The sequence below is a fragment of the Lissotriton vulgaris genome, chromosome 5 (genome assembly GCF_964263255.1).
Source record: "Lissotriton vulgaris chromosome 5, aLisVul1.2, whole genome shotgun sequence".
Classification (NCBI taxonomy): domain Eukaryota; kingdom Metazoa; phylum Chordata; class Amphibia; order Caudata; family Salamandridae; genus Lissotriton; species Lissotriton vulgaris.
Genome location: NC_141693.1, coordinates 1504204475 through 1504218684, shown reverse-complemented (window position 1 = coordinate 1504218684; position 14210 = coordinate 1504204475). Strand labels below are relative to the sequence as shown.

General features: G+C 47.0%; 1 protein-coding gene across 1 annotated transcript in view; it reads left to right on the top strand.

The window, feature by feature from the left end:
* The window catches only part of PRICKLE4 (prickle planar cell polarity protein 4), a 180256-nt gene that overhangs the window by 151522 nt on the left and 14524 nt on the right, over positions 1-14210 (top strand). The gene's annotated exons all lie outside the window — the stretch shown is intronic.

Here is a 14210-nt window from a genome sequence, read left to right as displayed (position 1 = left end):
AGCCCCCCCAAAGTCCAATCGGCCCTTGGTGTTCACCTTCGCTACGATCCACCCCATAGGGGGAGGAGAGAAGGGAGCCAGTGTGGCTTTAAGGGGGCTTGTACGCGTCTAAGTACGCATCTAGTGATTTCCAAATCCCCCTGATTCATAACGTGCTTCCAGCTCTGAGGGACAAGGCCCTCACGTTATGAAGTGTTCAATAGATCAGCCATCACTTGTAATAGTATCAGATCCAGGAGACAGAGTTTGGATGGTAGTAGAGGATCCATAGGGAGCCTGATTAGATAACTTGCAGAATGGTGAGAAAGGTGGAGAGGTCAAGATTGGGCCAGAATGATAAAGTGGGTGTTACAACAGGACTGTTCACACCGTTACAAAGTTCTTGTTGAGGCTGGTTCATTGGCTGATTAGAAATGTCTCCCCAACTACTGTTAGACATACGCAGCGGACATTGTAGGGCATTGTTTCGAACAACTTTTTATTTGTCTTAGTTCCTCTGTCAGTTAACCAGTGTTTTTCCTTAAAATGGCATGTATTGATTGCCTCATTTCGCCAGGTATCCTCCCAAAGGGAATGTGTTGGTGACTCCGCCCATCCTGAACATCTGACTCCAAGGGCTCGGGTCAAGGTACTGCAGTACACTCAGTATCTTTTTTTTTTTTTAAATGCAATTTTGTATAGCGCAAACACCACCTGAATGTATTAGACCGCTTTACGTGAGTGCCAGTTATTTTACACAAGTCTACGTTTCTTTTTGTAAAAACAGGGAGATTAAGTGATTTGCCCAGGATCACAGATTTGTTGTGCTGATGCCGAAACTCAAACCCTGTTTCTCAGCACCATAGACTGCAGCTTTAGCCGTAACTCCGCCCATCCAGAACCTCTGACTGCAAGGGCTCAGTTCAATGTTCTGCAGTACACTAAGGGGCTGATTACAATGGCGGACGGACTGGAGTCCGTCCGCCACTGTGGTGGTGACCAGGACCTTGCGCAATACATGCAGCGGTCTGACACACCCAATTAGGATGCGACTGCCACCATGGGGGTCGCATTTTGCACTATTGCGGCGGGTGCTGCTGACTGCAGCACCCGCTGCGATGTTCAAAATGAATGTTGTGTATTTCACTGCACCACGTGGCAGGCAGCGTGTTGAGCCTGCCACTTGGTGCAGTGAAATGTAGGGCGGTTCCATGGGTACCCCATCAGTGCACCCACAACTCCCCCAACACAAGTGGGGCCCGCAACGGGCCCTCAAAGATAATCTCCACCAGTCTTTCAATGACGGTTTCGCAGCCACGGAAAGGCTGGCTGAAGACAGCATCCTAATGTGGCGGATGGAGCCTGCTAGGCACCACCACCATCTTATGAATGCAGATCCCTCCGGCAGGCAATCGGTACGATTGCCTGTGGCGGTTCTGTGGCAGACGGTCTTTGCATCCGCCACGGTCGCAATCTGGATCCCCACGCCATGGTAATGTGTTAGGTGAAAATCGTGGTCTGATGGTGGAAGGACCGCAATTACATTGATGGCGGTGACTGTCCTTCCGCCATCATAATCGCCCCCTAAATATCGCTCTCCTTTTAAAAAAAAAATGTGTTTTGTATAGCGCAAACACCACACGAATGTATCAGAGCTCTTTATGTGAGCGCCAGTTACTTTACACAAGGACACGTTCCTTTTTGTAGGAACAGGGAGATTAAGTGATTTGCCCAGGATGTTGTGATGATGCTGAAACTCAAACCAGGTTTCTCAGCACCATAGACTGCAGCTTTAGCCGTAACTCCGCTCATCCAGAACCTCCGACTGCAAGGGCTCAGGTCAATGTACTGCAGTACACTAAGGGGCTGATTACGATGGCGGATGGACTGGAGTCCGTCTGCCATCGTGGTGGTGACCGGGACCTTGCGCAATACATGCGGCGGTCCGACACACCCACACCACGTGGCAGGCACCATGTGGTGCCTGCCACTTGGTGCAGTGAAATGTAGGGGGGTACCATAGGTACCCCCTCAGTGCACCCACATCTCCCCCCAACACAAGTGGGGCCCGTAACGGGCCTCCAAAACCAATCTCCACCAGCCTTTCAATGGCGGTTTCGCCGCCACAGAAAGGCTGGCTGAAGGCAGCATACTAATGTGGCGGATGGAGCCTGCTAGGCACCACCACCATTTTATGGATGCAGACCCCTCCGCCAGGCAATTGGTACGATTGCTTGTGGCGGTTCCGTGGCGGACGGTCTTTGCATCCGCCACGGTAGCAGTCTGGATCCCCCTGCCATTGTAATGTGTTAGGGGGGAAAATCACGGTTTGATGGCAGTAGGACCGCCACTGCATTGATGGCGGTGACGGTCCTTCAACCATCGTAATCTGCCGCTAAATATCTCTCTTTACAAAAAAATGCAGTATTGTATAGTGCAAACACCACACAAATGTATCAGAGCTCTTTATGTGAGCGCCAATTACTTTACTCAAGGACACCTTCCTTTTTGTAGGAACAGGAAGATTAAGTGATCTTCCCAAGATCACAGGATGTTGTGCAGGCGCCAAAATTCGAATCCTGTTTCTCAGCACCATAGTCAACAATTCTGGCCGTAACTCTGCCCGTACTGAACCTCTAACTCCTAGAGCTTGGGTCAAGGTACTGCAGTATACTTTGTATTACTCGGTCATTTTAGTTGTGAATCGCTTTTATTGTCTTTTGGTGAATGTAGGCACTAGAAATAACACATTTTAGACCAGCCTTTCCTTCTTTACATAAACCCAACATACCCTTCTCAACCCAACCCTCCTCCCTCATACCCCAATGCCCTCCCTCAGTGACAGTCATTAAAGCTCACAGTCATTTTAAAGCAGACAGACGATCCACCAGTCTTTATGGGTTATCATTTCACAACTTAATGTATATTGCCCTCTGTATCTGGCAACGCAGACTCATCTTTGAGAACCATGCAGAAAGAATGAGTTCCAGTTCTGTGGACCAGTTGAGGGATGGCGACATAGATGGAGCTGAACAGAGTGTTTATGTGCAAAAAAGTAACAGCCATGTAGGTATTGCAAAGTAAAGCTACCAGTTTCCACATGCTAATAGATTCTGATAAACGCCGACGGCAATGCTTGCGTGATGTTTCCATATAAGGATTTTTTCTAGACGCAACCTGACTGCATTTCTTTTCTCCTCTTCCTGCCTTTTACTATCCAGTAGTCTGTAGTTCAAGGATAAAACCGGAAAGCTAACATATTTTGTGTCCCTCATAACACAATCCCTATGTTGCTTTTTTGTTCCTGTCCGTTTGCTATGCATGGCTGATTGTTGGATTTGTTGCATATTCTGTTACAACACGTAGGTTTCTTTTCATATAATGCATTTGGGGGCATATTACCCAGAACGGCGTTAAAATTATCGCCGCTTTAGCGGCAGGAAACTGCCGCTAAAGCGGCGATTATGGACTTGATAATATGCCCTTGTGAATTCCAACAGAAGCCCAGGTTCACACCAGAACCTGGGCTTCTAATTTTAACGCTGTTCTTGATAATATGCCCCAAAGTGCATAATTTGTAATAAAACATGTGTCAGTTCCCTCATCAAGAGGCCACAGCAGCTTTAACCACCCATTGCCCCTGCCACCACTGCCAATAAAAATACCTACCCATAGTACCTACAAATGTGATAATTCACACTACTCCACGTCCCCAAAGCTATGCTTGGGCAGTAGGAATTAATTGCTCTAAATGTATATTGCATTAATAAACAGCTGTTGTTCTACTAATCTCTAATTACACTCAGCGCCACCATGTGGTGGACTATCGTAAGTGCCGGTGTTCACAATTAAGTGCCGGAGTCGAGCACCGGAAATCACCTGCTCAAATTAAGTACTGAATAAATGTAACTAATGGCTCATCTAGTTATCTCTGTTTGCAGTATTTTTATGACCCAGTTATCTATCTATTTAAATACGAGGCTGTCTTCAGAAACTTGCACACACAATGAAAATGTGATAAGAATTGCATCAGATGGCAAAACATTTTTTTTTCATCTGCTGGCTCTTGTGATGTTAACATTTTCATGTGATGCTATAGACTTGAACAGGCGCACCATCAGAGAGTCATCACAGACACTGGTCGCGTTTTGAGACAAGAATTCGGAGTGTAGTTCAGATTGATATTGAAAGCACCGTAATGCCATTCTCCTTTTTAGGTCTCAGCTCAAGCAATGTCTTAAAGAGACCTGTAGTGTTCAATCTGTGAGCTTTAGCCCACCCATAGGCTTTCCATTTGCTTGGTATATTGTTGCTCTCAAATGACACATAATGCCACTCCACATAATGCCAGTACAATCAATACCACATAATTACTATCCACATATTTCCACTGCACACCATGCCACATAATTTCACAACCTATAACTCCACCCAACACCACACAAATTCCAAGCCACACAATTCCTCAATAGATAATTCCAATCCAATCGACATAACTCCACTCCGCACCTCATATACATCCACTCATCTCCATAGCACATGGCTAAAAGACATTGTCATTGACAACACCAATAGCTCTCGGATTGCCGACTGAAACTGCATGCCTCACCCAGCACTGCCTGCCATCTACCTAATGGCAGCTCCAGTCAGAGTAATTTACAGCTCCATGAATCATGAAGGGCCCGGGCATTTCTAAAGAAAGCCTTTCTCCTTTTTCCTCACATTGGCGTCTAGTTCTCCCCCTCCCATCTAGGAGAAGGCAGCAGTACACATATGCAGCTGTGAGAAAGCATCCTCTCCTCCATCTTCTATTCAGGTCCATGCTGTGGTTTTTTGTAAATGGAACATGCAGGCCTGTATCACTCATGCGCAACACACTATCACGTCTAGCACACATGCATACGTACAATGCATGGCATGTTGCATTCAGGATTCTGGGATCATCATGAGCAGTGGAACTTTATGTAAATGGACCTGGAAGTGCACATTCATGTCTCTCAGAAAAACGCCTGCCACGATAATTCGCCAACCATGGTACTCTGCCACCACTGCGTTCCACGCATGAAACCCGCAGTCCCATGAGTCACTATGAGAGTGTGAGTGGTGCATCCTTCCTGGGTCATGACTAGGTCCTGAATTTACCACTGTCAAAAGATCAGGGCTAGGTCAACACATGCCCACAGGATACTAGTATGTGGCATCACCAAAAATGTATTTTTTTTACAAAACAGGATCGCAGGTGTACAGTTTGGACTTACAGAGCAGCTGACACAACTGTACCTCATGCAGGGTACATTCCTATCCCAGCACAGGTGTATCCTATTTTCTCTAAGGTTAGCGCAGAATCGATGCATTCTATTCCCCATTGAGCGTGGTGGCAACTTTAACGCCAGAGCGTGACTGCACCTCTGTGGCATGTGTGCATGAAAAACTCCAGCAGCAGCGAGCGTTCCACCCACTGGGCTACCTTCCTGCCTCTAGAAGCTGCTAGTGCCACCAGCCCCGCTTTCATGAAACCATCTCCTTTGTCCCGTGGAGAACGCACCACCCACTTAAGCAGATCCCAGACCTCCCCAGAAGAACCATTGAGCTGTTCAGTGACAAGGCATTAAGCCAATTTCACAAATGTGTTTGTTGACCTTTGACCAAGCCCCTCGGCTGTCGCTGGCCCCTACCGGTGCACGCCCTGCTCGGCCTTATCGGGTGACTGCAGCCCTGGAATGCGGCTCCGTTTCCCGCGTGGCTGCAGCTCGGGCTCCCTGGCAGCCCAGCAGGGCACAGACCAGGTTACCATGGCAAGCCGCGCAGCGCTTTGTATTGGTACTTCGCCTGTCGATTAATCGTATGATGTACATGGTGTGCTTCATGTGTCGCAGCATGCGTACTCTGGCGCCCCGCCACATTCACACACGCATAACATGAAATGAGGGCCTGGCCGGGACCAGGGGAGGGGAGTGAGGCGAAGAGAGGATGCGAGGGACGGAAGCACGCCCGGAGAGCGAGAAAAACCAAAGAGCGACAGAAACCGAGAAGGAAAGCAATGAACAGGAGAGGGGAGGAACATCGGGATAGTGGGAGAAAGAGAAAAAAGACAGAGGAGAGAAGAGGCTCTAGGGGTAACATGGACCATGCTGGACAGAAAGGAAGGAGCTGATACTTACACGACAGGAGAAGAGCAGACAAACAATAGGAGATGGAACTCTAAGGGACAGTGAAAGTACCGAGAAGAGAAAGGGAGCGGGTAGCAGGGACAGATGAGAGGGAGCGAGGGCAGTGAGAGGAGAGAGAAGTGGTGAGATGAAGTGAACAAGCATTTGCAATGCAATAGATCTCGCATAGGAAAGTTTGAGCTATTGGTCTTGTAAATGACACATTTTTTATTTATGTGTTGGTTTTGAAAATAGCGAAACCAATTGCTTTGTCATTTACAATGCCAATACTTTTAACTTTTGCAAATGTGACACCTATAGCATTTGTAATGCAACATGTTTTGTATTTACGTGACTTAGATGTATTGATATTACAAATAACAATGGCTTTTAATTTTTTTAAATAATTAATACTTAAATAAAAGTTATTGTAATTTATAATGGCAATAGATTAAACTTTTGTAAATAACTTTTGTGAAGATTATGTTCAGTGTATTTTATTGTGACGAAAATCCAAGAACAGAAGTGAAATATTAACATCTTTTTGTGACATTTGTAATAAAGCTTGAAACATTAAGAGAACATATTTGAACCAGTTGTTGTTGAATGGTTGCACAGATTGATGCTATGGTGGCGCTGAGTGATGTTGTGGTGGCGACGAGTGTTGTGGTGGCGACGAGTGATGCTGTGGCGTTCAGTGATGCGGTGGTAGCGCATACTGATGTTGTGGTGCCCTTGAGTGATGCTGTGGTGCCCTTGAGTGATGCTGTGGTGGTGCGATAGATAGATAGAGTGAGGGCGATAGATAGATAGAGGGAGGGCGATAGATAGAGTGAGGGCGATAGAGTGAGGGCGCTAGATAGAGTGAGGGCGATAGATAGATAGATAGATAGATAGATTAAGGGCGACAGATAGATAGCTAGAGGGCGATAGAAAGATAGAGGGCGATAGATAGATAGATAGAGGGCGGGCGATAGATAGATAGATAGATAGATAGATAGATAGATAGATAGATAGATAGGGTGAGGGCGATAGATAGATAGAGGGTGATAGATAGATAGATAGATAGAGTGAGGGCGATAGACAGATAGAGTGATGGTGATAGAGTGAGGGCGATAGATAGACAGATAGAGTGAGGGGGATAGATAGAGTGAGGGCGATAGATAGAGTGAGGGCAATAGATAGATAGATAGATAGATAGAGTAAGGGCGATAGATAGAAAAATTGATAGATAGATAGACAGATAGATAGATAGAAAGACAGATAGATAGATAGAAAGACAGATAGATGGATGGATATATGGATGGATAGATAGATAGATGGATAGATAGAGTGAGGGCGATAGAGTGAGGAGGAAGATAGATAGATAGAGTGAGGGCGACAGATAGATAGATAGAGTGAGGGCGATAGAGTGAGGGCGATAGATAGATAGAGTGAAGGCGATAGACAGAGTGAGGGCGACAGATAGATAGACTGAGGGCAACAGATAGAGTGAGGGCGACAGATAGAGTGAGGGCAACAGATAGAGTGAGGGCGACAGATAGAGTGAGGGCAACAGATAGAGTGAGGGCGACAGATAGATAGAGTGAGGGCGATAGATAGATAGAGTGAGGGCGATAGATAGATAGAGTGAGGGTGATAGATAGAGTGAGGGCGATAGATAGTCAGGGCAATAGATAGAGTGAGGGCAATAGATAGAGTGAGGGTAAAAGATAGGGTGAGGCTGATAGATAGGGTGAGGCTGATAGATAGAGTGAGGGCGATAGATAGAGTGAGGGCCACAGATAGAAAGATAGATAGATAGATGGTTGTGTGTGTGGGGGGGGTTGTGTGTGTGGGGGTTGTGTTTGTGGGGCATTGTGTGTGTGTGGGGGGGTTGTGTGGGTGGGTGTGTGTGGGGGGGTTTGTGTGTGGGGGGTTTGTGTGTGGTGTGTGTGTGTGGGGGTGGTGTATATGTGTGTGTGGGGTGTGTTTGTGTGTGTGGGGGGTTGTGTGTGTGGGTGTGTGTGGTGGGGGTTGTGTGTGTGTGTGTGGGGGGGGGGTTCTGATAGAGTGAGGCCGATAGATAGATAGATTGATAGATAGCTAGAGAGTGAGGGCGATAGATAGATAGAGTGCGGGCAATGGATAGATAGATAGAGTGAGGGCGCTAGATAGAGTGAGGCGATAGATAGATAGAGGGCGATAGATAGAGTGAGGGCGATAGATAGATAGATAGATAGATAGAGTGAGGGCGATAGATAGAAAAATTGATAGATAGATAGACAGATAGATAGATAGAAAGACAGATAGATAGATAGAAAGACAGATAGATGGATGGATATATGGATGGATAGATAGATAGATGGATAGATAGAGTGAGGGCGATAGAGTGAGGAGGAAGATAGATAGATAGAGTGAGGGCGACAGATAGATAGATAGAGTGAGGGCGATAGATAGATAGAGTGAAGGCGATAGACAGAGTGAGGGCGACAGATAGATAGACTGAGGGCAACAGATAGAGTGAGGGCGACAGATAGAGTGAGGGCAACAGAGAGTGAGGGCGACAGATAGAGTGAGGGCAACAGATAGAGTGAGGGCGACAGATAGATAGAGTGAGGGCGATAGATAGATAGAGTGAGGGTGATAGATAGATAGAGTGAGGGTGATAGATAGTCAGGGCAATAGATAGAGTGAGGGCAATAGATAGAGTGAGGGTAAAAGATAGGGTGAGGCTGATAGATAGGGTGAGGCTGATAGAGTGAGGGCGATAGATAGAGTGAGGGCCACAGATAGAAAGATAGATAGATAGATGGTTGTGTGTGTGGGGGGTTGTGTGTGTGGGGGTTGTGTTTGTGGGGCATTGTGTGTGTGGGGGGGGTTGTGTGGGTGGGTGTGTGTGGGGGGGTTTGTGTGTGGTGTGTGTGTGGGGGGGTGGTGTATATGTGTGTGTGTGGGGTGTGTTTGTGTGTGTGGGGGGTTGTGTGTGTGGGTGTGTGTGGTGGGGGTTGTGTGTGTGTGGGGGGGGTTCTGATAGAGTGAGGCCAATAGATAGATAGATTGATAGATAGCTAGAGAGTGAGGGCGATAGATAGAGTGCGGGCAATAGATAGATAGATAGAGTGAGGGCGCTAGATAGAGTGAGGGCGCTAGATAGAGTGAGGGCGATAGATAGATAGATTGAGGGCGATAGATAGCTAGAGTGAGGGCGATAGATAGATAGATAGATAGATGAGTGAGGGCGATAGATAGAGTGAGGGCGATAGATGGTGTGAGGGCGATAGATAGATAGATGTGTGTGGTTGTGTGTGTGTGTGGTTGCGTGTGGTGTTTTGTGTGCGTAGTTGGGTGTGTAGTTGGGTGTGTTGTTGGGTGTGGTTGTGTGTGTGGTTGGGTGTGGTTGTGTGTGTGTGTGGTTGTGTGGTTGTGTGGTTGTGGTTGTGTGGGTGTGTGTGGTTGTGTGTGTGTTTTGGTTGTGGGTGTGTGGATGTGGGTGTGGTTGTGGGTGTGTGTGTGGTTGTGTGTGTGTGGTTGTATTTGTGGGGTTGTGTGTGTTTGCGTGTGTGTGTTTGCGTGTGTGGGGTTGTGTGTGTGGGGTTGTGTGTGTGGGGTTGTGTGTGTGGGGTTGTGTGTGTGTGGGGTCGTGTGTGTGGGGTCGTGTGTGTGGGGTTGTGTGTGGTTGAGTGTGTGTGGTTGTATGGGGGTGTGGTTGTGGGTGTGTGGTTGTGGGCATGTGGGTGTGTGTCGGGGTGTGTGTGTGGTTGTGTCTGTGGGGGCATGTGTGGTTGTGTGTGTGGGGTTGTGTGTGAGGTTGTGTGTGTGTGTGGTGTGGTTGTGTGTGGTTGTATGTGTGTGTGTGCATGGTTAGAGAAGGATGCATGTGGAAGAGAGCAGCAGATCAGCACAGCAGAAGAGAACAGGCAGTTAAAGAAGGAGGCGGGTGGAAGAGAGCAGCAGATCAGCACAGGAGAAGAGAAGAGAACAGGGAGTTAAAGAAGGAGGCGGGTGGAAAGCGCAGCAGATCAGCGCAGGAGAAGAGAAAAGGAAGTTAAGGAAGGAGGTGGGGTGGAAGAGAGCAAAAGATCAGCACAGGTGAAGAGAACAGGGAGTTAAAGAAGGAGGCGGGTGGAAGAGAACAGCAGATCAGCACGGGAGAAAAGAACAGGAAGTTACAGAAGGAGGCGGGGTGGAGGAGCGCAGTAGATCAGCACAGGAGAAGAGAACAGGGAGTTGAAGAAGGAGGTGGGGGGAAGAGAGCAGCAGATCAGCACAGGAGAAGAGAACCGGGAGTTAAGGAAGGAAGCGGGTGGAAGAGAACAGCATATTAGCACAGGAGAAGAGAACAGGGATTTAGAGAAGGAGGCGGGTGAAAGAGAACAGCAGATCAGCACAGGGGAAGAGAAAAGGGAGTTAGAGAAGGAGGCGGGGTGAAAGAACGGCAGATAAGCACAGGAGAAGAGAACAGGGAGTTAGAGAAGGAGGTGGATGAAAGATAGCAGAAAGATCATCACAGGAGAAGAGAACAGGGAGTTAGAGAATGAGGCGGGAGGAAGAGAACAGCGGCTCAGCATGGGAGAAGAGAACAGGGAGTTAGAGAAGGAGGCTGGGTGGAAGAGAACAGCAGATCAGCATGAGAGAAGAGAACAGGGAGTTAGAGAAGGAGGTGGTGGAAGGGAACAGCAGATCAGCACAGGAGAAAAGAACAGAGTTATAGAAGGAGGCGGGTGGAAGAGAGCAGCAGATCAGCACAGGTGAAGAGAACATGGAGTTAACAAAGGAGGTGGGCTGGAAGAGAGCAGCAGATCAGCACTGGAGAAGAGAACAGGGAGTTATGGAAGGAGGTGGGGTGGAAGAGAGCAGCAGATTAGAACAGGAGAAGAGAACAGGGAGTTAAAGAAGGAGGTGGGGTGGAAGAGAGCAGCAAAACAGCACGGGAGAAGAGAACAGTGAGTTAGAGAAGGAGGCGGGTGGAAGAGAGCAACAGATCAGCTCTGGAGAAGAGAAGAGAACAGGGAGTTAGAGAAGGAGGTGTGTGAAAGAGAGCAGCAGATCAGCAGAAGAGAACATGGAGTTAGAGAAGGAGGCGAGGTGAAAGAGAGCAGCAGATCAGCAGAAGAGAACATGGAGATAGAGAAGGGGCGGGGTGGAAGAGAGCAGCAGATCAACACAGGAGAACAGAACAGGGAGTTAAAGGAGGTGGTGGGTGGAAGAGAGCAGCAGATTAGCACAGGAAAAGAGAAGAGAACAGGGAGTTAAAGAAGGAGGTGGGGTGGAAGAGAGCAGCAGATAAGCACAGGAAAAGAGAACAGGGAGTTAAAGTAAGAAGCGGGTGGAAGACAACAGCAGATCAGCACAGGAGAAAAGAACAGGGAGTTAAAGAAGGAGGCGGGGTGGAAGAGAGCAGCAGATCAGCACAGGAGAAGAGAACAGGGAGTTAAAGAAGGAGGTGGGGTGGAAGAGAGCAGCAGATCAGCACAGGAGAAGAGAACAGGGAGTTAAAGAAGGAGGCAGGTGGAAGAGAACAGCAGATCGGCACAGGAGAAGAGAACAGGGAGATAGAGTGAGGGCAATAGATAGATAGATATAGTGAGGGCGATAGATAGATAGAGTGAGGGCGATAGATAGATAGAGTGAGGGCGATAGATAGATAGATAGAGTGAGGGCGATAGATAGATAGAGTGAGGGCGATAGATTGAGTGAGTGCGATAGATTGCGTGAGTGCGATAGATTGAGTGAGTGCCATAGATTGAGTGAGTGCCATAGATAGAGTGAGGGCGATAGATAGAGTGAGGGCGATAGATAGAGTGAGGGCGATAGATAGATAGAGTGAGAGCGACAGATAGATAGAGTGAGAGCGACAGATAGATAGAGTGAGGGTGACAGATAGATAGAGTGAGGGCGACAGATAGATAGAGTGAGGGCAATAGATAGAGTGAGGGCAATAAATAGAGTGAGGGCGATAGATAGAGTGAGAGCGATAGATAGAGTGAGGGCAATAGATAGAGTGAGGGCAAAAGATAGAGTGAGGCCGATAGTTAGATAGAGTGAGGGCGATAGATAGAGTGAGGCCGATAGATGTGTGTAGCCAGCCGTTTCACTCAGACCGCCTCAGCCCGTCTTGAGAGCCCCCGTCCACTGGTTCCTTCTTGGTGCTGCTTGCTAGTTTGAGATTATACTTTTGCTTCATTCTGGCCCACTTGGCAGGAAGGGACCCAGCCAGATTCAGATGGATTCAGTGCTGCAATATGGCTGCCTTCTGCCTCGCGACTCGGCCTGTCACCTTGCTTCTCACAATATAAGCCAGGTGAGAAAAGTTTGTTTGACCTAAGCAGTCTAGGGTGCTGCTTAGCTTATCGCGGCCGCAAGACATGACTAGGGCGCTGATTTAAGTTGATTTAATTTGAAGGAGAGCGGAGTACCTGGGCATCGCGTTTGCTCCATCCCCCTGCTAGGCCACTCCCCTCAGTCAACTATATTTTGATTTATCTCCTTTCACCGTTGAATTTACTTTCTGATTTGAGCCTCCTCATAACATTACATTCTCAGTCCTGTGAAAGCCCTGGGCTAGCCAGTCTAAGAGAGTGAAATACATATTGGCTGAGGTTGTGTGAATCTCCATGATGTACTAGAAACATAATGTACTAGTAAGACCTGTACTTTGGTCTTAATTGACCTCTACCTTGTACCTTTTGCCATACAGCTATCAGTACAGTATACAGGAGAATATATTTGTTATTGCTCTTATTTTATAAATAACCATTTATTATACTGAGGTAAGTGGCCAAACCCAGCTTTTCTTTAAATTGCCTGGCTATTACCTGGAAGGTAATCTATTCCCTTGGCCTTAATTGCACAAGACTATATCCCAAACAAAGGCACACAACATTGTTATGCAGAACATCACAACCCAGACAAGTCTTCCTACCATGACACATTCTGGATAATCCTAGAAAGAAATGACAGGTACTTCAGTTGAAAATAGCACTAAGAAATATTACAGGTGATAATATAAAATCAAAAGTTAAAATGCTCGCCTAATGAAGAATAAAATTATAATTTCAGTGAGGGAATAACAGTGTTTTTAATCACAAATGTGCCCAAAAACGCAAAAGCCGGAACCTTGGGAGGCCTAAAGGAATAAATGAAAGCAGGCCCAGAGCAAGTATGGGCCCAAGATTTGAAAATGCTCTGGTGAGCGCCCATCTCCGTGTGGGATCTGGGCAGGAACTGGATCACCTTTGTTTGTGGAAGACACAACCTGACGGATACACTAGGAATGAGCACAAAAAAAACAGTTAAAGAACTATGGGGCATATTACCAACAACTAGCGATAATTATCGGTATGTTGGTTTAGCGGCGATATTTTTATCGCCGAGCTGCGGCGATTTTTATCGCTTAGGAACCTTGCTATTATCAAGGTTTATCTCCTAAGCGATAAAAATCGGCCGAAATGCATGAATATCGCTGAAAAGTCAGCGATATTCATGCATTACCGAGCTAATGCGCTTAGACATGTTATCCACCTACCATTGGATAACATGGCTAAGAACTGCTGAGGGGCAGGTGTTAGCTTTTGGAGATATTCGCGCTTAGCGCGAATCTCTCCAAAAGTTGGTAATAGGAGATAGCGATGTTAGCGACTGTTTCCAGTCGCTAACATCTTGGCACGCCCACTTTGCATGTCATTAGTGATAAATATCACTGACATGCAAAGCAGGGCCCAAGATTGTCGCTATCTCCTACTAGCTGTCGCTAACTGGTGTTCGCGACAGCTAGGTAATAGGGAGATAATTTTATCTCCGCTTTCTTGGCTTTTAAAGCCAAAAAAGCAGAGATAAACCCCCTTGATAATATGCCCCGCAAATCTTAAAATAGTAATGTATTTTCCTGCTGACCTGATCTATACTCCCCAGAACCCATGTATTGATCTTCTCTTTAGCGTGTTTATGCCCCCACTGTTGGTGTCCAGCAGCAATTAATTGTTCCATACAATGAAACTCTGAGGTGGTATAAGTGAGGATTGAAATGGAGCACACAATCACCATACACCAAGCAAAAGAAACCTTTTACGCCTCTGTTCTAATTTTCCTGGTGAATTTCAA